Here is a 22,896-nt window from a genome sequence, read left to right on the forward strand (position 1 = left end):
TGGATCCTATGACACATTACACCACATGATAGCAGCCACTGTTAGCTCATTCCCCCTTTCTTCAGCTTTGGCCACAGTAAGAGTGAAAGACCAAAAAATGTGCTAAAGAGTAGGATAGAAAGGCTGAATAAGCATGAAATTGTGACTGGTCTAAGTCAATCAGAACTTTAAATCTCTTTGCCAGATAGTCACCTTTCAGCCTGTGTTGCAGTCAGAGATGGCTCTTTGATCCAGTTCCCATCTTGGGCATAGAAGAAAGTCTGGAAAATATTTCCTTCTTGATGAACAGGAAAGGTGTTTTTCCTTTGCCCCCTTTTCTCATCTTTGAATGCTGTGTGAAGACCTAAGGCCTGGAGTTTCTGTAGCCACCTTGTGACCTTGTGACAAACGTGAGGATGCAAGGCAGCATGCTTAGGATGCTGAAACTCAAGGATGAAAAGCCGCTGGGTCCCTGATGACATGTTTGAGTTGCCAGTCAACTCTGAAACTGCCCACTTTGGGAATTTTCCTTAAGAAACAAGAAAATTTCCAGTGGCTTAAAGCATTTTTCTTGCAGGTGAATCTATCCTAATTGGTGCAAAGAATGGTCAAAGAATGAGAGTTAAGCTTTTCTGAAGGGTACCCTCAATGTTGTAGTAACAACAAACTCAGTTCAGTTCAGTTTAGCCACTCAGTCATGTCCAACTCTCTGCAACCCCATGGACTGCAGCATGCCAGGCTTCCCTGTCCATCACCAACTCCCGGAGCTTACTCAAACTCATGTCCATTGAGTCGATAATGCCATCCAAGCATCTCATCCTCTGTCATCCCCTTCTCCTCCCACCTTCAATCTTTCCCAGCATCAGGGTCTTTTCCAGTGAGTCAGTTCTTCACATCAGGTGGCCAAAGTATTGGAGTTTCAGCTTCAGCATCAGTCCTTCCAATGAATATTCAGGACTGATTTCTTTTAGGATGGACTGGTTGGATCTCCTTGCAGTCCAAGAGATTCTCAAGAGTCTTTTCCATACCACAGTTCAAAAGCATCAATTCTTTGGTGCTCAGATAACAAATCCAATTTCAGGAGTTGACCAGTTGGGTGAACAGGGTACATTTGTCTTCTAACTGGTAGAAGCTGATCTTTACAAAAGATGGACAGATTTAAATTAGCAAGTGGCCAAAAAAGAACCAACTAGATTCTATATTCCACCAAACTTTGAGTACAGCTATATGGCATATTCTTTAAAATATACTCTCTGTTACATCTAAAACATGTTGACATTAGTATAAATGTTTCTGACAATACCCAACAGAGAAAAGTAACCTATATAGTATAAGAATGGGCTGCCCAGGTGGCACTAGTGGTAAAGAACCCACTTGGGAATCCAGGAGACATAAGAGACCCTGGATCAGGAAGATCCCCTGGAGGAGGCCACGGCAACCCACTCCAGTAGTCTTGCCTGGAGAATCCCATGGACAGAGGAGCCTGGCAGGCTACGGTCCACAGGGCTGCAAAAAGTCGGACATGACTGAAGTGACTTAGCATGCTTGCATGCATATTATAAGAACAGGGAGTTAGAGTCTGAATAGGGACTTTTCAAGGAGCTCTGGCAGAGAAGGCAATAGCAACCCACTCCAGTACTCTTGCCTGGCAAATCCCATGGATGGAGGAGCCTGGTGGGCGGCAGTCCATGGGGTCGCACAGAGTTGGACACGACTGAAGCGACTTAGCAGCAGCGGCAGGAGCAGCAGTAGCAGCAAGGAACTCTGGAAGGCACTAAGGAAGAGAATGAAGTTGAGCTGGCACATGCATCCATTTCAAAGCAGGTGATACTAATTACGTGTTTTCAGAACCAAAGGAAATCAGAAATATCTCTTGATTTCAGCTACCTCACAACTAAACATTTTAACTTACGTCAATTTTTAGTGAGTGGGTATTCATTTTGCAAATCATTACTTACAGCTCTAAATGGTCCTTTTCCTCACAGCACCTAAAATATTGTTGGGTCTATTTAAAAATTGAATTATAGAATCTCTTCAGGAACATAGTATTAAGGAAAGTTCCTTAACTTTAAAGTCAGACCAAGAAGAATTTAAATTTCCTGATATTAATTAGCTGTGATCTTAGACATATTACTTTATACATTTGAGTCTCATTTCTTAACTGAGAATAATAATGCCCATCACAAAAAGCTGTTGCATGATTTAACTAAAGAATGTAAAGTATAAAACACACAGTAGATATTGATAAGTAACAGGTTCTGTGTCAATTAAGGTCTAACAGGAAATAGATGGAATATTCAAACTGGGATATTTTAAGTTTTACTTTTTCTTTAAAAATTATTTCCAATGGTGGGCAGGACTTAGGGGAACTACCTCTAAGAAAAAATTCCAGGGTAAACAAATAAAGTTGCTCTCCAAATTTAATTTACAGGATTGTTTATCACATCATTTTTGTGAACTTGGGGAACATTAGGAAGCTATCCAGATGTCTAAGTATAGGGGATTGTTATAGTCACATAGCTGAATATCAAAAAGCCACTAGAAATAATATTGTAAATGTATTTACATCAAATATTTTACTAATGTAGTACTAAATGAAAAGAGCAGGTTTAAGACATCATGGAGAGTAAAATCTATTTTGCTTTAATTATATGTATGTTTATAATCTACATTTATACCTAGAAATTAATATTTAAAGTCAGACCCTTAAGATTCTTCTGAGATCTTTTCTGAATTGCCAGTTTTCTCAGTCCTGAAAAAGATAGAAAGTTTATTTTAGCTTTGGGGAGATAGGAGTCACCCTTAACCTGATTGGGATGATTTACATTGAGTGGCCAGAATTCTGTTCAGTAATGAGCCTTCTCCTGTGTGTCTGAATCTCCTGCTGTCTCTGAGGTGGGATGGGGTTCAAAGTGAAGGTGGAAAAATTGCTCTTGCTTGCCTACGAGTTTAGAGCATGCTGCCTTGCCAAGTGTTGCTTGTTCCTATGTGATTAATGATGCACGGGATATCTGGGAAACTGAAAACCGCATGAAGGCTGTGAAGCAGTATATTCCCTTTAGAATAGAGACTATGAAATTGGACTGGCCATGGTTTAGCTCAACACAGGCTGGATGACTGAAGTCCACGTATGGAATTACTTAACACAGAATAACCCAGAAAGCATAGCTGCTGGACTACGGTGGTCTGAGTTCATTTTCTGGCTATACCTCTGAGGGTGGAGAGGAGGAGTTTCATCAACAGGGAACTCAAACTGAAGTGCTTTCACTGTGACAGGATGTAATGATACTTTTAGGGAACACATATATGCTAAAGAGTGTTCTAAGGTTTTCTTGAATTATTACTTTAAGTCCTCTAAAAGCTCTGTGAAGGGGACTTCCTTGGTGGTCCAGTGGCTAAGAATCTGCCTGCCAATGCAGGTGACAAGGGTTCCATCCTTGGTCCCGGAAGATCCTACATGCCGTGGAGCAACTAAACCCCTGAACCACAGCTACTGAGTCCTCACTCTAGAGCCCGGGAGCTGTAACCCGCTTCAGCAGGTGCTCTAGAGCCCATGCTCCCTCAACAAGAGAAGCCACCGCAACGAGAAGTTTGTGCACTGGAATAAAGAGTAGCCCCTGGCTGGCCAAAGCTAGAGAAAGCCTGCATTGTAGCAACAATGCCCAGCACAGCCATAAATAAGTAGATTAAAAAAATTTTTAATTAGTTTTTAGAAAAAAGCCCTATGAGAAAGACACTGTTATTAGTTCAGCTTTACAAACTGAAGAAACCTATACACAGAGAGGTTAAGTAACTTGTCCAAAGTTACAGAGCTGGTTAAGTAGCAGAGCGGGGATTTGAACCCCAGTCTGGCTTCTTAAACCATTGCAGTCTGCTACCTCTGTAGTAAGTATAATGTCCTTGATTGAAGCTGGCAGGATGTAGAGGAAAGGGAGAAGGGGAAGCTTGGCAAACTGGAGATAATGTCCTGACAAATGTCCATTAGCAAGCCACTGCTGTGGAGGAATACGGGCCCAGTGTTTCCAGATCATCCGAGTTTCTAAGAGAAAACCAAAATCTGACTTTTATGTGAGATTCCTAATTTAAAAATATATTGCTGATCAAAGCATGAGCGTGCACGCACACACATATGCACACAAACACACATTCTTACTACCATGGATGACTAACTTTTGAACCCTGTAATAAAAACAATGGGTATTTTGGAACTTCCCTGGCGGTCCAGAGGTTGACTCTGCACTTGCACTGCAGAGGGCGTGGATTGGACCTCTGGTAGGGGAACTAAGATCCCACATGTCACAGAGCATGGTCAAAGAAAAAAAGGACATTTCCATGTTCAGTTATCTTGATAAGAGAAAATAATCTAGCTGATTAACCTGAGATGGAAAGGAGAAAAAAAAACCTCATCATTTATTATGCTGTGGTTTAAGCAAGTTAATGTCTCTAAAGTTTTTATTTCATCTGTAAATCAGTGGGGATAATAGTATTATCTCATAGGATTTATGTGGGGGGCTATGTGGGACTATGTGGGGGCTGACTTGGGCAACCAACTTTTAAAAACATAAATAATAAATAATTATTCAATATATAATGTGGTGAAAGTGAAGTCGCTCAGTCGTGTCCGACTCTTTGCAACCCCATGGACTGTAGCCTACCAGGCTCTTTCGTCCATGGGATTTTCCAGGCATATAATGTGGTAGATGTGTCATAAATTTATAATATTTTAAAATATTAAATATATATTTTTTATATATTGTATTATATATAAAATATATAGCTATAATTGACAATTGTTTTATTACTTTAACAAAAATGCAAAAAGTGTTTACTGGAAATAACTGGAAATTATACATCATTCTGTATTATTTGGGCTTCCCAGGTGGTAAAGAGCCTGCCTGACAATACAGGAGACATAAGAGATGTCGGTTGGATCCTTGGTTTGGGAAGATCCCCTGGAGGAGGGCATGGCAACCCACCCCAGTATTCTTGCCTGGAGAATCCCATGGACAGAGGAGCCTGGTGGGCTATAGTCCATAGGGTCACAAAGAGTCAGTCATGGCTGAAGAGACTTAGCATGCACACAACCAAGCAGTCATTTATCAGACGCATCCTTTGCATGTACCTTCTCCCTGTGTATGCCTTGTCTTCTCATTTCCTTGACTGTGTATTTCACATATCAGAAGTTTTTAATTTTAAATAAATCCAGCTTATCAATTATTTTTTTCATGGATCCTGCCTTTGGTATTATATATCCACGGTCTTCTATCAGTTGGCCAAAAAGCTCATTCGGATTTTTCAGTAACATCTTATGAAAAAACCCAAACGAATATTTTGATCAACCCAATATATTTTCACCTGTTATCTTCTAGGAGCTTTATAATTTGGGGCTTTATATTTAGGTCTATGGTCTATTTTGAGTTAATTTTTGTGATGGGTGTGAGGTGTGCATCTAAGTTTGTTTGTTTGGGTTTGGTTTTTGCTTGTGGATATTCAGTTGTTCCAACAGCATTGTTAAAAAGATTAGCTTTTATCCTTTGCTAGAGATCAGTTGACTACATTTACATGCTTCTATTTCTAGGCTCTCTATTCTCTATTATACTGATCTGTCTATTCTTTCACAATACCACACCATTTTGAATAATGTAGCTTTAGAGTAATTCTTGAATAGTGTCAGTTCCTCTGATTTTGTTCTTCTCCTTCAATTCTGAGTTTTTTCCTTCCCCATATGAGCTTTTTTAATTAAAAAAACCAACGACAATAACTGTGTTTTAAACCAGGAAATCTGTGGTAATTTGATTTTTTGTGTAATCTTATCTATTTTTATTTGGCTGTGCTGGGTCTTTGCTGCTGTTCGGGCTTTTCTCTAGTTGTGGTGAGTAGAGGCTACTCTCTAGTTGTGGCACATGGGTTTAGTTGTTTAGTTGTGAAATCTTCCTGGACCAGAAATTTAATCTGTGTCTCCTGCACTGGCAGGCAGATTCTTTACCACCAGGGAAGCCCCTCATATTAACTTGAAAATCAGTTGGTTGATACCCACAAAATAACATGCTGGGATTTTGACTGACATCACATTGAATCTGCAGATCAAGTTAGGTTGGGAAGAACTGACATCTTAGTCTTCCTAACCATGGACATGGAATATATCTTCATTCACTTAGTTCTTATTTGATTTCTTTCATCAGAGTTTTGTAGTTTTCATATACATCATGTCCATAGTTTTTAGTTTTACACCTAAGCATTTCATGGGGGCGGTGGTGGTGGTGCTAATGTAAAGGGTATTGTTTCAAATTTCAAATTCCACTTTTTCATTCCTAGTATCTAGGATATAGGATTGACTTTTGTATATTAAAGTGTATGTTGTACATCACTCATTATCAGAGAAATGCAAATCAAAACCACAATGAGGTACCATTACACGCCAGTCAGGATGGCTGCTATCCGAAAGTCTACAAGCAATAAATGCTGGAGAGGGTGTGGAGAAAAGGGAACCCTCTTACACTGTTGGTGGGAATGCAAACTAGTACAGTCGCTATGGAGAACAGTGTGGAGATTTCTTTAAAAACTGGAAATAGAACTGCCAAATGACCCAGCAATCCCACTTCTGGGCATACACACTGAGGAAACCAGATCTGAAAGAGACATGTGCACCCCAATGTTCATCGCAGCACTGTTCATAATAGCCAGGACATGGAAACAACCTAGATGCCCATCAGCAGACGAATGGATAAGGAAGCTGTGGTACATATACACCATGGAATATTACTCAGCCATTAAAAAGAATTCATTTGAATCAGTTCTAATGAGATGGATGAAACTGGAGCCCATTATACAGAGTGAAGTAAGCCAGAAAGATAAAGACCATTACAGCATACTAACACACATATATGGAATTTAGAAAGATGGTAATGATAACCCTATATGCAAAACAGAAAAAGAGACACAGATGTACAGAACAGACTTTTGGACTCTGTGGGAGAAGGCGAGGGTGGGATGTTTTGAGAGAATAGCATCGAAACATGTATATTATCTAGGGTGAAACAGATCACCAGCCCAGGTTGGATGCATGAGACAAGTGCTCGGGCCTGGTGCACTGGGAAGACCCAGAGGGATTGGGTAGAGAGGGAGGTGGCAGGGGGGATCGGGATGGGAAATACACGTAAATCCATGGCTGATTCATGTCAGTGTATGACAAAAACCACTACAATATTGTAAAGTAATTAGCCTCCAACTAATAAAAATAAATGAAAAAAATAAAAAAATAAAAGTGTATGTTGTAGCCTTACTGTAATTACTTACTAGTTTCAGGAGGTTTTTTTTGTCAATTTTTTTCAGATTTTCCACATAGACGATAACGTTATCAAAATAAAGATAGCCCTGGCCCATGCAGACTTAGCTACATGCACTGTTTTGAGAGTAAATTTGTAAAAATTTGTAATTATTCAAACTAACTTTGGGTACAGTTTGTGTCTCCAGTTCTTACGATAGCATATTCCAGTGTTTAAACAAAAAATTAAAATAAACAGTGAGAGCACTGTGGTTGTAGAAACAAAGAAATAAAACTTGAGTTACTTCAATTCTGTCATTATATGTAATGTTGTGAAGTTTTTTGTTTAAAAATTTAAGATAAAATTAAAAATTTAAGATTATAGAGATATTTTCAAGTTACTAGAAATGATCCTGAAGAAATAAACACATGGGCAGTGTTTTGCAATCTTGGATTTTATTGTGAAATTGAATTCTTATGAATCTCTGCTTACCTTTTGTCCAAAAAAGAAAATTAACTAGTTTATCTTTGTATACGTTAACAGAATTTTTGAAGTTAAAATTAATTAAAAATTAATAAATCTGGCTATACTGTCCATTAAACACGAGTATGCGAAGATCAGTTTTGACCAAGTCACTGACAAATCTGCGTAGGTTAAAAACAACTTTGTCATTTAGAGGAAAAAAATGTTAAAAATTAGTCTGCCCCAACAATCAAATGCTGGGTTTGACTCAAAAATAAAAGGTGTCTATTTTCAGGGTAGTCCAGTTAAATTTTTCTCTCAAGTATCAGAGTTCCCACCTCAGCTTCCTCTCTTTTTTCTTCTCACTCCTCTCTCTTGTCTTCCTCCTCACTGCCTCATCCAGCTCTGAAGTGCTATTTTAATATGACGGATCTACTGAGAGTGAGTGAGTCTGAGGTGAATTCATCAGAACGGGTTGCAAAAGAAACTAACTGAATGAAAAGTTCGAATCACAAATAGGGGAACAGGAAAGATTTTTAAAAAGGATGCTTTATCAAGTAGTGACCTTTTGGTAGAGAGTGCTGGGTACAGTTTCCCGGTTGCGAGGACTGTAAGGGCTCTGAATGGGCTGCTCAGGATATCCACACAAACTCTTGATGGATGCAGACAAGCAAGATGGGAAGTGCTGGGTGGGCTGGCGGTTACTGAGATGAGAGGGGAAAAGAGAACTTAAAATGCACTGTAAGGAAAGACGGTGCTTTTCAAAAACACAGTGATACAAATTCCTCTTTTGCTAATGCTTTCTTTACCTGGGACAAGGATGCTACATATCCAAACAGAATCAGGATTACTCAGAAAAAGTAAGTGCTTCTGGATCAAGGATATTCATGGAAAATTTAAAAAAGAAATTTAAAAAACATGAATAAAATATAAATGTTATAACATTACAACAATATTGTAATTCTAATAAAATAAAATATGCAACATTATTACAATTTAAGAAATATGAATGAACAGAGAATCAACTTGGTAAATACTTAAAAAGCCACCAAGTGGTAAGCATAATGTAATATGTTGTTTGTGGAATATACATTGGTAAGCACTTTTTGATGAATTCAGCAAGTGGCTCTAGTGGTAAAGAACCTGCCTGCCAATGCAGGGGACATAACAGATGCTGGTTTGATCCCTGGGTCGGGAAGAAACCCTGGAGGGCGAAACGGTAACCTACTGCAGTATTCTTGCCTGTTGAATCAAGGACAGAGGAGCCTGGCGGGCTACAGTCCATAGGGTTGCAAAGAGCTGGACATGACTGAAGCGATTTAGCACGCGTTCCTTAAAAATCTATATTCATTTGAACCCAGCACTTCCATCAGAGGAAATTACTGTGATTTTTGGGAAAGATTTAACCTTATGAAAGTTAATTATAGTTAATTATTTTATAACTATAGAAATTCTGGAAATACCTCAACTACTCCAAAATAGTGGTTCAAGTAGATATATTAGAGTCGCCTTTGACTGAAAATTTATCTAGTGATTTAAAATTATGTACTATGTGCTGTGCTTAGTCGCTCAGTCGTGTCTGTCTCTGCGACCCTGTGGACTGTAGCCCTCCAGCCTCCTCTGTCCATGGAATTCTCCAGACAAGAATGCTGGAGTGGGTCACCATGCCCTCTTCCAGGGGATCTTCTCAACCCAGGGAGGGAACCCAGCTCTCCCACATTGCAGGTAGATTCTTTATCACCTGAGCTACCAGAGGAGCCCCTAAAATTATATATTGTGTGCTATCAAATATTTAAGCACATGGAAATAGGCTCTTAACTTAAAAAAACAAATTACCAAACAATGCCACGTTATCCTTTATGCTTAGACAAGTAACTGGAAAATATTATATTGAAGTAGAAAGAAAATCTTTTTCCCCTTAAAAGTCTTCCCTTTTGCTCGTCCCTAATCCATCCCAATCCTGAGGAGTTTATAATATTTTGTCAAATTCTGGCGTAATGTTTTAGCCAGTGATAGATTGGCAGTCTCTCTGCATTCAAACGGCATATGTATAACTCCCTCTCTCTTGTCTCCTACCGCCCCCATGCGGTAGGATTGGTAAATTGACTCAATCAGCTCGGACTAGCTGTTTTCACCTGGTCTGTCTTCTTCATAAGCTCATTATTGCTTAGGCCTCCTGTACCTTGTGGTGAGTTAGAGAGTGGAAGATCCCAAGACATGTAATTGGGCTAAGGAAGAAGTGAAAATTCTAAGTTTATAGGGAACCGTGCTAAATCTACCCCTCAAGCATGCAAGGTCTAGGCTGGCTGTCTAAACCACAAGGAGGGTAGGGGATTCCTAGAGATACAACCATTATTTAAGTCATAGAAAATAGAAATCTCAAGGAAAGGAGGCTTTTAGGGTGCGAAAATATTTTTTGACCAAATCCTTTTGTAGCCAGACTTTTGCCCAGACTACAGTCAGAAATAGTAATAACCATCTGTTTTTATTTGCCCCGCATCCATTTTTTCTTAACCTGATATGAACACCATGACTTCCTCTACTGAGGTTTTTGACTTTCACGAGCTAAACGTCTTCCTAGCTTTAGGAGTTGTCACAATAGTACAAGTCTGGTTGATAAGAGCTATGCATTGCTCTGTCCATCGTATTTTGTTTGGAGACGAAACTGCACAAAAGGGAAGATGTTTCTTTGAAACTAGGTGCACTGACATGAACTACAACTCTAATACCTGGAAAAGTCTGTGCAAATAAAAATTATGCAGAACTCATCTAGGAGAAGACATAGAGAACACTCATTGATTGAAATGTCAATAAATCAATCCCTGGTATGGCATAAGAGATGCTATAATGTTAGTGCCAATATTTTGTTGTTGTTCATTGCTGTTCAGTCCCTAAGTCTTGTCTGACTCTTTGCGACCCCATGGACTGCAGTACACCAGGCTCTTATGTCCTCTACTGTCTCTTGGATTTGTTCAGATTCACGTCCATTGAGTTGGTGATGCTATCTAACCATTTCATCTTCTGCCTTCCCCTTCTCCTTTTGCTTCAATCTTTCCCAACATCATTGTTTGTTCCAATGAGTCAACTCATCGGATCAGAGGGCCAAGTATGTATTGGAGCCTCAGCTTCAGCATCAGTCCTTCCAATGAATATTCAGGGTTGATTTCCTTCAAGATTGACTGGTTTGATCTCCTTGCAGTCCAAGGGACTCTCAAGAGCCTTCTCCAGCATCATAGTTCAAAAGCATCAATTTTTCGGCTCTCAGCCTTGTTTATGGTCCAACTCTCACATGCATACATGACTACTGGAAAAACCATAGCTTTGACTATACAGACCCTTTGTTGGAAAACTGATGTCTCTGCTTTTTAATATGTTATCTGGGTTTGTCATAGGGTTACTTCTAAGGAGCAAGCGCCTTTTAATTTCATGGCTGCAGTCGCTATCCACTGTGTTTTTGGAACCCAAGAAAATAGTCTGTCACTGTTTCCGCTTATCCCTTTCTATTTGCCATGAAGTGATGGGACCAGATGCCATGATCTTAGTTTTTGAATGTTGAGTTTTAAGCCATATTTTTCACTCTCCTCTTTCACCAAAAGAGCGGTAGAATTATGTAATTATCAGAGTGATTATTCATCATTTCTTCAAGTAAGTGCCACTGTGATTTTCTCCATTAGTGTTTCTTTTGTTCAGTGGTTTTCTGTTTCACTAAAATTTGTTTCCTATTTTCTCTCTTACAAAACATCTATTACATGAAAAATGATATCAGCAAACATCATAGTAACAGAAGTATGAAACGAATACACAATGCAGCTACAGTCATGTCTACACTAAGTATTATTTTGCCTCGAATACCTGATTTCATGTCAGGTGGAGGACCACTGAGTATACTACCACCTCTTCCTTCTTCCTTATAGTTCGGTAGTTTCTAACCTTGCTGATAGTGACAATCTTTTGTTGTTGTTGCACACCCCTCTGTAATTGCATTTCTTGGCATCATTAGGGTGGATAATAATAGTTTCTTATAAAGTTAAACTTATATCTGTTCTATATCTTGGTGATTCTACCATAGGAAGTTCCCCACAATGATTCATATATATATATATATATTCATATATATATATATATATAGCATAGCAGCATAATGCATGGATTTATTCCACAGAGTGGAAACAAACAACCAGTACTGATTAGATGAATGGCAAACAGACTGGCATATTCATTCAGTGGGAAAACCCTCAGTAAATCTGAACAAGTTTCTGATATGTGTACAATCATGGATGTATCTCGTAGATAGGATGATGATAGAAAGAAACCAGAACGAAGAAACTTCATATAGGACTTCCTTTGTATGAAGTTCTGGAATAGTCCAAACAATACAAGGGAATGGAATTTTCATCAATGTTTCCTGATGTGAGGGAATGGAGGGATAGAGAGAACTTTCTGGAGTGATGGGAAACTTTTATCTTTATTGGGGTGTGCTCAAAATGAATGTTTCCTTCCAAAGTTCACATGTTGAAATCCTAAACACTGCAGCCCCCCACCCGCCCCTGCCAGGTAATGGTATTAGCAGTTGGGGTCTTTGGGAGGTGATTGGTGCTTTTACAAAGAGGCCTCAGAGAGATCCTTCAACCCTTCTGCCCTTTGTGGTTAGGTGAGAAGGAGCCATCTATGAACTAGGAATGGTTCTCACCAGACACTAATTCTGCTGGTGTCTCCATCTTGGACTTACCAGCCTTCAGAACTGTGAGAAATATTCTTGTTTATTAACCATCCAGGCTCAGTTCAGTTCAGCTGTGTCCGACTCTTTGCAACCCCATGAACCACAGCACACCAGGCCTCCCTGTCCAACACCAACTCCCGGAGTTTACCCAAACTCATGTCCATTGAGTCGGTGATGCCCTCCAACCACCCCATCCTCTGTCGTCCCCTTCTCCTCCTGCCCTCAATCTTTTCCAGCATCAGGGTCTTGTCAAATGAGTCAGCTCTTCGCATCAGGTGGCCAAAGTATTGGAGTTTCAGCTTCAACATCAGTCCTTCCAATGAACACCCAGGACTGATCTCCTTTAGGGTGGACTGGCTGGATCTCCTTGCTGTCCAAGGGACTCTCAAGAGTCTTCTCCAATACCACAGTTTTAAAAGCATCAATTCTTTGGCGCTCAGCTTTCTTTATAGTCCAACTCTCACATCCATACATGACCACTGGAAAAACCATAGCCTTGACTAGATGGACCTTTGTTGACAAAGTAATGTCTGCTTTTTAGTATGCTGTCTAGGTTGGTCATAGCTTTCATTCCAAGCTGTAAGCGTCTTTTAATTTCATGGCTGCAATCACCATCTGCAGTGATTTTGGAGCCCAGAAAAATAAAGTCAGCCACTGTTTCCCTATCTATTTGCCATGAAGTGATGGGACCAGATGCCATGATCTTAGTTTTCTGAATGTTGAGCTTTAAGCCAACTTTTTCACTTTCCTCTTTCACTTTCATCAAGAGGCTCTTTAGTTCTTCACTTTCTGCCATAAGGGTGGTATCATCTGCATATCTGAGGTTATTGATATTTCTCCCGGCAATCTTGATTCCAGCTTGTGCTTCTTCCAGCCCAGCGTTTCTCATGATGTACTCTGCATATAAGCTAAAGAAGCAGGGTGACGATGTACAGCCTCGACATACTCCTTTTCCTATTTGGAACCAGTCTGTTGTTCCATGTCCAGTTCTAACTGTTGCTTCCTGACCTGCATACAGGTTTCTCAAGAGGCAGGTCGGTGGTCTGGTATGCCCATCTCTTTCAGAATTTTCCACAGTTTATTGTGATCCACATAGTCAAAGGCTTTGGCATAGTCAATAAAGCAGAAATAGTTGTTTTTCTGAAACTCTCTTGCTTTTTCAATGATCCATCGGATGTTTTGGCAATTTGATCTCTGGTTCCTCTGCCTTTTCTCAATCTTGCTTGAGCATCTGGAAGTTCACAGATCACATATTGCTGAAGCCTGGCTTGGAGAATTTTGAGCATTACTTTACTAGCGTGTGAGATGAGTGCAATTGTGCAGTAGTTTGAGCATTCTTTGGCATTGCCTTTCTTTGGGATTGGAATGAAAACTGACCTTTTCCAGTCCTGTGGCCACTGCTGAGTTTTCCAAATTTGCTGGCATATTGAGTGCAGCACTTTCACAGCATCATCTTTTAGGATTTGAAATAGCTCAACTGTAATTCCATCACCTCCATTAGCTTTGTTCGTAGTGATGCTTCCTAAGGCCCACTTGATTTCACATTCCAGAATGTCTGGCCACCCAGTCTAAGGTACTTTTTTATAGTATTCTCAACACACTAAGACAGCATGGTACTTACAAGTCAAACCTCATCAAGCTACATCATTAACTCTGAGCATTTTATTGTATGCTGAGTATACCTCAAGGGTTGATTTATTTAAAAAAAAAAGTTCTGACTTCAGCTTCTTTTTAGCTCTTTCCAGAATCGTACATCATTATCATGATCATCACTGTCTCATACATCATTTTCTTTGTTTTCAAAATCATTTCTGCATAGGATTGCCTGTAAATGAACTCAACTCAAAATAAGGTAGTTACCATGAGCAACTTATCTCACTTGATTTCTTCTTTTGTGGATTATGTCTTAGTTAGAACCAGTACCACTCATGTTAACAGTTAGAAAAGAAAAATGTCCTACTGTATGAATGTGTTGTATGCAACACTGAAGGATTTTTTAAAAATTAGTGCACTCAGGAATATTCAAACAGATACAAGTATGCTTGAGCTCAGCTGAAATCAATTTACCATGAGAAAAGGCAATTTCTTTTTAATTAAGTATAGTTGATTTACAATATTATATTGTTTTCAGGTATACAACATAGTGATTCAATATTTTTATGGATTATACTCATTAGAAGTTACTGCCCTTTAAATACATGATGCCAGATGCCACTCCCTTCTAGCCTCCAAAGTTTCCACAGAAAAGTCAGCTGATGGCCTTTTGAATTACTGTTTTCCTTTTCTTCTTTTACATACCCAGGTGTGGAGTTGCTGGATCATACAGTAGTCTTACTTTTAGCTTTTGATAAACCTCCATACTGTTCTCCATAGTGGCTGTACCAATTTATACTCCTACCAAGAGTACAGGAGGTTCCCTTTTCTCCACATCTTCACTGACACGTTGTTTCTTGTCTTTTTGATAATAACCATTCTGAAGGGTATGAGGTCATATCTCACTGTATCTTTGATTTGAATTTCTGTAAAGATTAATGATGTTGAGAATCTTTTTTTATGTTTTTATGTATGTATGTACCTTTGACTGCACTGGGCCTTTGTTGCTTCATGCGGGCTTTCTCTAGTTGCAGCAAGCAGGTGTTGTGCATAGGCTTTTCATTGCGGTGGCTTTTCTTGTTGCTGAGCATAGGCTCTAGGTGAGCAGGCTTCAGTAGTTGTGGCATAGGAATTTGGTTGCTCCATGGCATGTTGAATCTTCCCAGACCAGGGATCAAACCTGTGTCCCCTGAATTGGCAGATGGGTTCCTATTCCACTGTGCCACCAGGGAAGTCTGAGCATCTTTTCCTGTGCCCGTTGGTCATCTGTATGTCTTTGGAATGTCTCTTCAGGTCCTCTGCCCATGTCTTAATCAGCTTTTTTAAAAAAAAATGTTGAGCTGTTCTTTGTATCTTTTGGATATTAACCCCTCATGGGATATATCATTTGCAAATACCTGGTCCCATCCATTAGGTGGTCTTTTCATTTTGTCAATAGTTTCTGTTACTGTGCAAAACTTTTTTAGTTTGATTAGGTTCCGTTTATTTTTTTTTCTTTTGTTTCCTTTGCCCAAGGAGACATATCCAAAAATATATTGCTAAGACCAAAGTCAAAGAAGGCACTATGTTTCCTTCTAGATGTTTTATGATTTCAGGACTTATATTTGAGTCTTTAATCCATCATGAATTTATTTACACTTGTGGAGTGAGAAAGTTGTCCAGTTTGATTATTTCATGTCTACCTGTCCAGTGTTTCCCAACGCCATTTCTCGAAAAGGCTATTTCCCATTGTATTTTCTTGCCACCTTCATAATAGGTTAATTGCCATATAATGTGGTTTTTGATTACTGAAGTTTTGTAGTATAGTTTGAATTCAAGAAATGTAGTATATCCAGCTTTGTTCCTTTCTCTCACGATTGCTTTGGATATTCAGGATATTTGTTTTTCCATGCAAATTTTAGAACTATTTGTTCTAGTTCTGTGAAAAATGCTATTGGTATTTTCATAACTAATGAAAATATACATTGAATCTGTATATGCCTTGGGTAGTAAGGTCATTTTAACAGTATTAATTTTTCCAATCCATGAGCAAGGTATAGCTTTCCATTTTTTTTGTAATGTGTTCAATTTCTTTCATCAGTTTCTTACAGTTTTATGAGTACAGTCATTTTCCCTCAGATTTATTCCTAGGTATTTCATTCTTTTGATATGATTGTAAATGGGATTCTTTTTTTCCTGATAGTTTGTTGTTAGTGTACTGAATGAAATGCAACAAATTTCTGTATATTAATTTTGTACTATACAACTTTATAATATAAACTAAAACTATAGTTTAAACAACTATAAGCTACTGTAATAAACAATATATACTGTACTCATTGATGAGTTTTAGTAGCTTTCCAGTGTTATCTTTAGGATTTTCTATATATAGTATCATGTCATCTGTGAACAATAACAGCTTTACCTCTTCCTTTCAGTTTGGATTCCTTTTGTTTCTATTTCTTGTCTCATTGCTCTGACTAGGACTTCGGATACTATGTTGAGCAAAAGTGGTGATAGTGGGCACCCTTTTCCTGTTCCTGATCTTCAAGCCTCTCTAAGTCTGGTTGAGGTCAGCTGACAATGAGCTGGGTCCTGGTGCTCCTCTCAGCGCACGGACCTTCTAGGATATGTCTCCCAGATTACTGCAGTCTCGAAGGTTCTGTTAGTTTTCAAAGTGGTTAGGGATCATCTCTCTGGTGCAGGTCCTAAAAGTTGAAGTTACTGGTATGGAAATAAAATACTTCGCTCCTCAGAGAGGAGCTTCAGGTTTTGAACTTTCTCTGCGATATGTGCCACTGTGCTGGGGGTGTGGTTTATGGCCAGATTGTATCCCAGCCTCCTACTCAGTTTGATGCAGTTCCTGTTGTTTGCCTGACTTGTAGTCATCACTCAGCCAGGCTTTAAGTTTTTGAAAGACATTGTTCTATATGTAGCTGCAGACTCTGTGTCTGCGAGATCAAGATTTTCCTATGTTGTCTTCTTGAACCAGAAGCCCCTTTTTTTGTACTCTTTCCTTGTTTTTGGCTATTTTCTAGATAGTTCTGATTACGTTTGACTATCTCAGTTATTTCTGTAGGTCTTGGAGTAAAAGCAAAAATTAGAGAACCCACTATAGTAGTAGTGGTAGTATAACCACTGTCTTTTATTTTCTGTATATTGATGCTTTGACATCTGGGACCTTGCTGACCCTGAAGGGACTACTCCTCCGGAGGTTAGTACATTTTTAGAGATAATAAACAACTCTCTCATGAGCACAGTTTTCAAATACAGAGTAGCCAATCCAGAGCTCACATTCCAATGATCTCTTTTACTGAGCTCTCACACTTAGGGCCATTTATCCACATGCCCTCATCACCCCAAGGCTAGGTACCAGATAGCTAGTAGGGACAGCCCCTATGCTACAGAGACCATTGACATTATTCAAACTAATCCATCCTAAGCCTGCTTACCTAGGCTGGTCTGTTCCTTCTCACAGAAGCCACAATAAAGGCTCTTGCCCACAGCTCCTCCCTCTCCCTCTGCCCTATGACCAGCATCAGCGCTTCTCTGTGTGGCCCCCAAGACATAGAGCGTCCTCTTTTCTTGGAAACTGTAATAAACTAACCTTTCAATGTCAGTTGTCTCCTGATCTTTTGGCCCTACCATACCTCTCACATTCTGTTAATGCACAAGTCGGAGAAAACGACCCATATTTAAAATAGGTAGGAGAAAACTACCAATTCTTCTTATTCCCCATCTTTTTTCCTGCACTCGAAGAGATGCTATTTTGTATGTGAGTGTGACTAGTAATTACAAATAATTTTTATAAATTTATAAATTTTATAAATTTAATAATTTTTATAATTTTTCCAATAAGTTATTTTCCTACATAGATTATTTTCCTTTCAAACTCAAAAGGCAGGGGCAATGTGGTGGAGTATGTGGTAGAAAATGTTCTGGTTCTGGTTTCAAGTATTGGCTGTTTAGGTTTTAACATTAATAACATTAACTAGAGACATTTAACTTCACATCTCTAAAGTTCGATCTTTCTATCTTTAACATGGGGTAATAATTTTAACCTAATAAGATTTCTTAAGCATGAAATGAAATAACTTCCATAAAGTATCTAGTGAGTTCTTAATATTGCTCTAAGTTTTATGTGAATCCTTGAATTTGGATGGTGTCCTGGCTATCAGGGATTCCCTGGTGGCTCAGACGGTAAAGAACCTGCCTGCAATGCGGGAGACCTGGGTTCGACCCACGGCTTGGGAAGATCCCCTGTAGGAGGGCATGGCAACCCACTCCAGTGTTCTTTCCTGGGAAATCCCCACGGACAGAGGAGGCTGGTGGGCTGCAGTCCATGGGGTTACAAAGAGTCAGACATGACTGAGTGATTCAGCACAGTACCTGGCTGTGATGGCTGCTTCATTAAGTCTGACAATGGTCACTCTTCAACTCATTTCCAAAATTACAGTAGGGGAAATTTTCATTGGACTTTCCCTGGCTTCTCTTTCTTGGAGGATGTGAAATTTTTAAAAAAGCCATTCCTAGAAAATGTGTCAGTTTGGAACTCCAAGGGATCAACATTTGGAAACTTTCCTCTCCCATTTTCACTCTTAAAAGTCTATTTCAACCTGCAGTGGTCTTTGAGAGCGGTCCTCAAACTATAGTGTATAGTTTAGCTTTTGTAAATATAAAAAAACCAACCATATAGGACCTCGTGCTTTTGCAAATAGTTTTACTGGAACACAGTCGCATTCTTTTGTTTATATATTGTCTATGGTTGCTTTCATACCCCAGACTGCAAAGACCCAAGGCCTGCAAGCCTAAAAGATTTACTATCTCATTCTTTGAGAAAATGTTTCCTGACCCCTGGTCTTTGCTGTTTGAAGCTTGGCTTCTTTCTGTGTGGATTAAAAATGACTACACATTCTTTGCACTGTTCTCATCAAGAGGTGGAGTGTAGGGGGACTTCCCTGGTGGTCCAGTGGTTAAGACATCACACTTCCACTGCAGGGGGTTCCAGTTTCATCACTAGTTGGGGAACTAAGATCCCACATGCCTCATGGAACAACCAAAAATTGGGGTTGGGGGTGGGAAAGTGCATGTGACACGTTTTTAAAAAAAGAGGTGGAGTTTAGGTTCCATCCTGCAGTGACTCTGAGCTTGGCCCTGGCCTGGTCTGGCCAATAAGACATCAGCAACTGTGACAAGTACAAAGGCTTGCCTAAGTGCTTTCCACATTGGGACTGAGAACACCCCCTCGGCATGCAGTGAAAGTCCAGTCTGGTCTGTTGGAAGATGAGAGGCCGTGAGGAGAAAAACAAGGCACTCTAGTCTACAGTTAGCATTAAGCGCCTGTAAGCAAAGAGAGGCCACCCTGGGCTACTTACCCCTCCTCTGTCATCAGATGAATACAGTTCCATGTGACTCTAGGTGGTACCAGAAGAAACAGTCAATTCACAGAATCTTTTTAAATTAAAAAAAATTTAAGACATTAAGTTTTGCCGTGGTTTGTTATGTAATTGCTGACTTACATGCTTTCTTTGACCATCAAGGGAGGAAATGGCCATTCTGTACACATTACTGTTAGAGATTAGCACTTTGACTCCCCGTCTGGACTTTGCTTGAGTCATATGATAACTTTTCATATCAGAGTATGCAAGGTAACTTAGGCAAAAGGTCAATACCCAGTTCTGACAAGGCCTTTCACATCCTGTGGCACAAACCCTTTTCTGTCTTCTGTGTATCTTGTGAGGTTTTGGGAGATGGAAGGGATACAAGTCAGAGAGCAAATGTTGGTCACTGCTTTCAAACTTTGTATGAAACGAATGGTACTGCTACTGCTGTTGTTATAGAACATTTCATGTAAGGCAGTCAATTCTCTATTACCTATAATGGAAGGGTGTGCTAGCATGGCTGAACCAAATTGAATTAAAATATAATAAACTTTTAATTTCCTGGAGTGATGGAAGAGAAGTAGACTCCTTAATGGCTTGAAGGAAATTCCCAGGTCTGGCACTGATTAGCTATGTATCATGAGCAAGTTATTAATTTCTTTAGGCCTTCAGTTACCTTATCTATAAAAATAAATTATTGATATTGCCTTGCATAGTTATGAGAATTCGTTGGCATTTAAGCTACGGAAAAGGATGGCCCAGCATAGTGCCCGGAACCATGGAGAGTAGAGACAGCATATTATGGTTATGTATGTAGGTTCTGAAGCTAAACTGCCTGGGTTTAAATCCCAGCCCTGGGACTTAATAGCTGTGTCATTCAGCAAATTAAGCTGTCAATGTCTTGCTTATCTCATCTGTAAAATGGGGACAACAGCAGCAGTTTAGAGTTGTTGTGAGACTTAAATAAACACATGTAAATGACTTGGCAAAGTAGCTGAAATAAGATTGAAATAAATTGATAAGAGTTTAATAATTGTTAGCCAATTATTATTAGCAGTACATGATTGAGCCCTTATCCTTATCTCCTTATCTTCTAAGTCAAAGCTAGGCCTCAAACCGATCATTTAGAATTCTTGTTTTTCTCATTTTATTGCTCTGTCAGTGTTATCCCATGAAGTTGGTGGTTAAATAAGGAGACATTTATTCAAAAATCCCCGAAATAAGGTGGAAAAAAAAAGATTATAAAGATTTATTGACAAATGCAACAAGTTTTTGTTGAATGCCAATACTAAGGTAGGCACAGTTAGATACACTATTATCTTATGTGCTGCATCTGGCATAAAATAGCAAAGCTTAGGAAAGATTATTATCTATTTTGATGGCATCATTAACATACTTAATTTGTAATGGTATTCCTTAGAAAAAAAAGTGGTTTTATGTCCATATATCTTCCAAGTTGCTACAAGGCATCTGCTGGATCTGAGAAACTGACGGCTGTTTTGATCCAGGCATGCAATATGACATTAGGATCAAAATAGAAAGGAAGGAAAACAAAATTAAGGTTCAAAAGAAGACAATCTTATGAAGACTAACATGGGACCTCCCTGATGGTCCAGTGGTTAAGAATCTGCCTGCCAATGCAGAGGACACGAGTTCAATCCCTGGTGCAGGAAGATTCCACATACCAGTGAGGCAACTAAGCCCATGCCCTAGAGCCCGTGCTCTACAACCAGAGAAGCCACCATAACAAGAGAAGCCACCTCAACGAGGAGCCCTGACACTGCAACTAGAGAGTAGCCCATACACACTGCAACTAGGGAAAAGATGTGCACACAGCAATGAAGACCCAGTGCACTCAAAAATAAAAAAATAAACTAAAAAATTTAGAAGATTAATCATGTCTTGGGGGTACAACGTACCTGTACTTTACATAATAAAAACAATGTTCAACATAAAAAACTGTAATAAGAAACTCATATTCAAATCAGCACTGCAGATACAGAATTAAAAGGGGAGCTAGGATCCCACACACCCGGAGCAACAAACCCTGAGTGCCCCAACTACTGAACCCACGCCCAGCAACTACTGAGCATCAGTGTGGCAACTAGAGAAAGAAGCCCGCACAAAAGACCTGGCATGCTACAAGGAAGATCCCAAGTGATGCAGCTAAGACCCAAGGCGGCCAAATAACTAAGTAAAAGTTTTAAAACCACATTCCATTTATTAAGAAAAAAAATGGGATTCAATTTTATGATTCCATTTGCAAATCTCAAAACAGAAAGAAGGATCATATTTTCCTGACTGGTCAATCAATTTAATGATTACAGGAAATACAAAGTTCTTTTGTAAATGACTCTGCTAATGATTGACTTGCATTTGAAAAATGCATGTCAGCTCTCTCCCTCTCCCATTTATCACCCTGCAAAAGAAAGGAAAACATTTAGAAACAGGACCTAATCTTCGTGGTAATTTGATCCCTTAGATAGAGCAATGTTTGCTTATACCATAGGTTATTACACTATCATCAAGTGTATCAGGCAAGCAGATTAAGTGCTTTGGAATCTCTCTACAAGTATCTACATCAGGCAAGAGAATATGGCTGTTAAGAACTTGGTTCTGATCAGAATTCCTTAAAATACTGCCTTCCTTTTGTCTTCCTTTGATTACAATTGCCTTTTTGGATGTGAGTGTTGGTCTCAAAAAGAAACAGCAAATGGGCTTACCACAGGAGAGCAACCAACTGTAACCCTATTATATAATAGGTGAGAGTATTCTTGCCTGGAGAATCCCATGGATAGAGGAGCCTGGTGGGCTACAGTCCATGGGGTCGCAAAGAATTGGACATGACCTAAGAGACACAGCATGCACGCACAAAGAGCTTTACAGGGCTTCCCAGGTGGCACTAATGGTAAAGAACCTGCCTGAGAATGCAGGAGACATAAGAGATGCGGGTTCGATCCCTGGGTCAGAATGATCTCCTGGAGGAGGGCATGGCAACCCACTCCAGCATTCTTGCCTGAAGAATCTCATGGACAGAGGGGCCTGGCGGGCTACAGTCCATAGGGTCGGAAAGAGTTGGACATGACTGAAGCGACTTAGCATGCACCCATAAGAGCTTCACAACTCGAATGTACTGCTTCTAGGTGAAATCAGAAAAATACTTTGACATCAAGATCACCAACAGGGACTTCCCTGGTGGTCTAATGGCTAAGAGTCCTCTCTTAAATGCAGAGGACCCAGGTTCAATCCCTGATTGGGAAACTTGATCCCATATGCCCCAACTAAGACCTGGCACAGACAAATAAATTTTTTTTAAAATCACCAACAAATACTCCCTCCCTTTCAGATGGTAAGTTATTTCAGCTTAGAGTGACCCTATTTAATTTATATTTGTACCTTCAGCACCTAGCACATAGTGCATGCTCAGTTGTGTCCGACCCTTTGTGACCTCATGGATTATGGCCCCCAGTGGATTGTGGCCTGCCAGGCTCCTCTGTCCATGGGATTTTTCAGGCAA

General features: G+C 39.6%; 1 long non-coding RNA gene across 1 annotated transcript; it reads right to left on the reverse strand.

Annotated features, from left to right (window-relative positions):
* Positions 1-1,628: 1,628 nt before the first annotated feature.
* Positions 1,629-21,099, reverse strand: LOC122443806. The gene is made up of 5 exons (XR_006270113.1): positions 19,374-21,099; positions 8,516-8,576; positions 8,272-8,410; positions 2,658-2,731; positions 1,629-1,753 (listed from the first exon to the last, which is right to left on the reverse strand). It is a non-coding gene; the product is annotated as an uncharacterized LOC122443806 (long non-coding RNA).
* Positions 21,100-22,896: the final 1,797 nt, after the last annotated feature.

The sequence above is a fragment of the Cervus canadensis genome, chromosome 6, assembly GCF_019320065.1.
Source record: "Cervus canadensis isolate Bull #8, Minnesota chromosome 6, ASM1932006v1, whole genome shotgun sequence".
Lineage (NCBI taxonomy): Eukaryota > Metazoa > Chordata > Mammalia > Artiodactyla > Cervidae > Cervus > Cervus canadensis.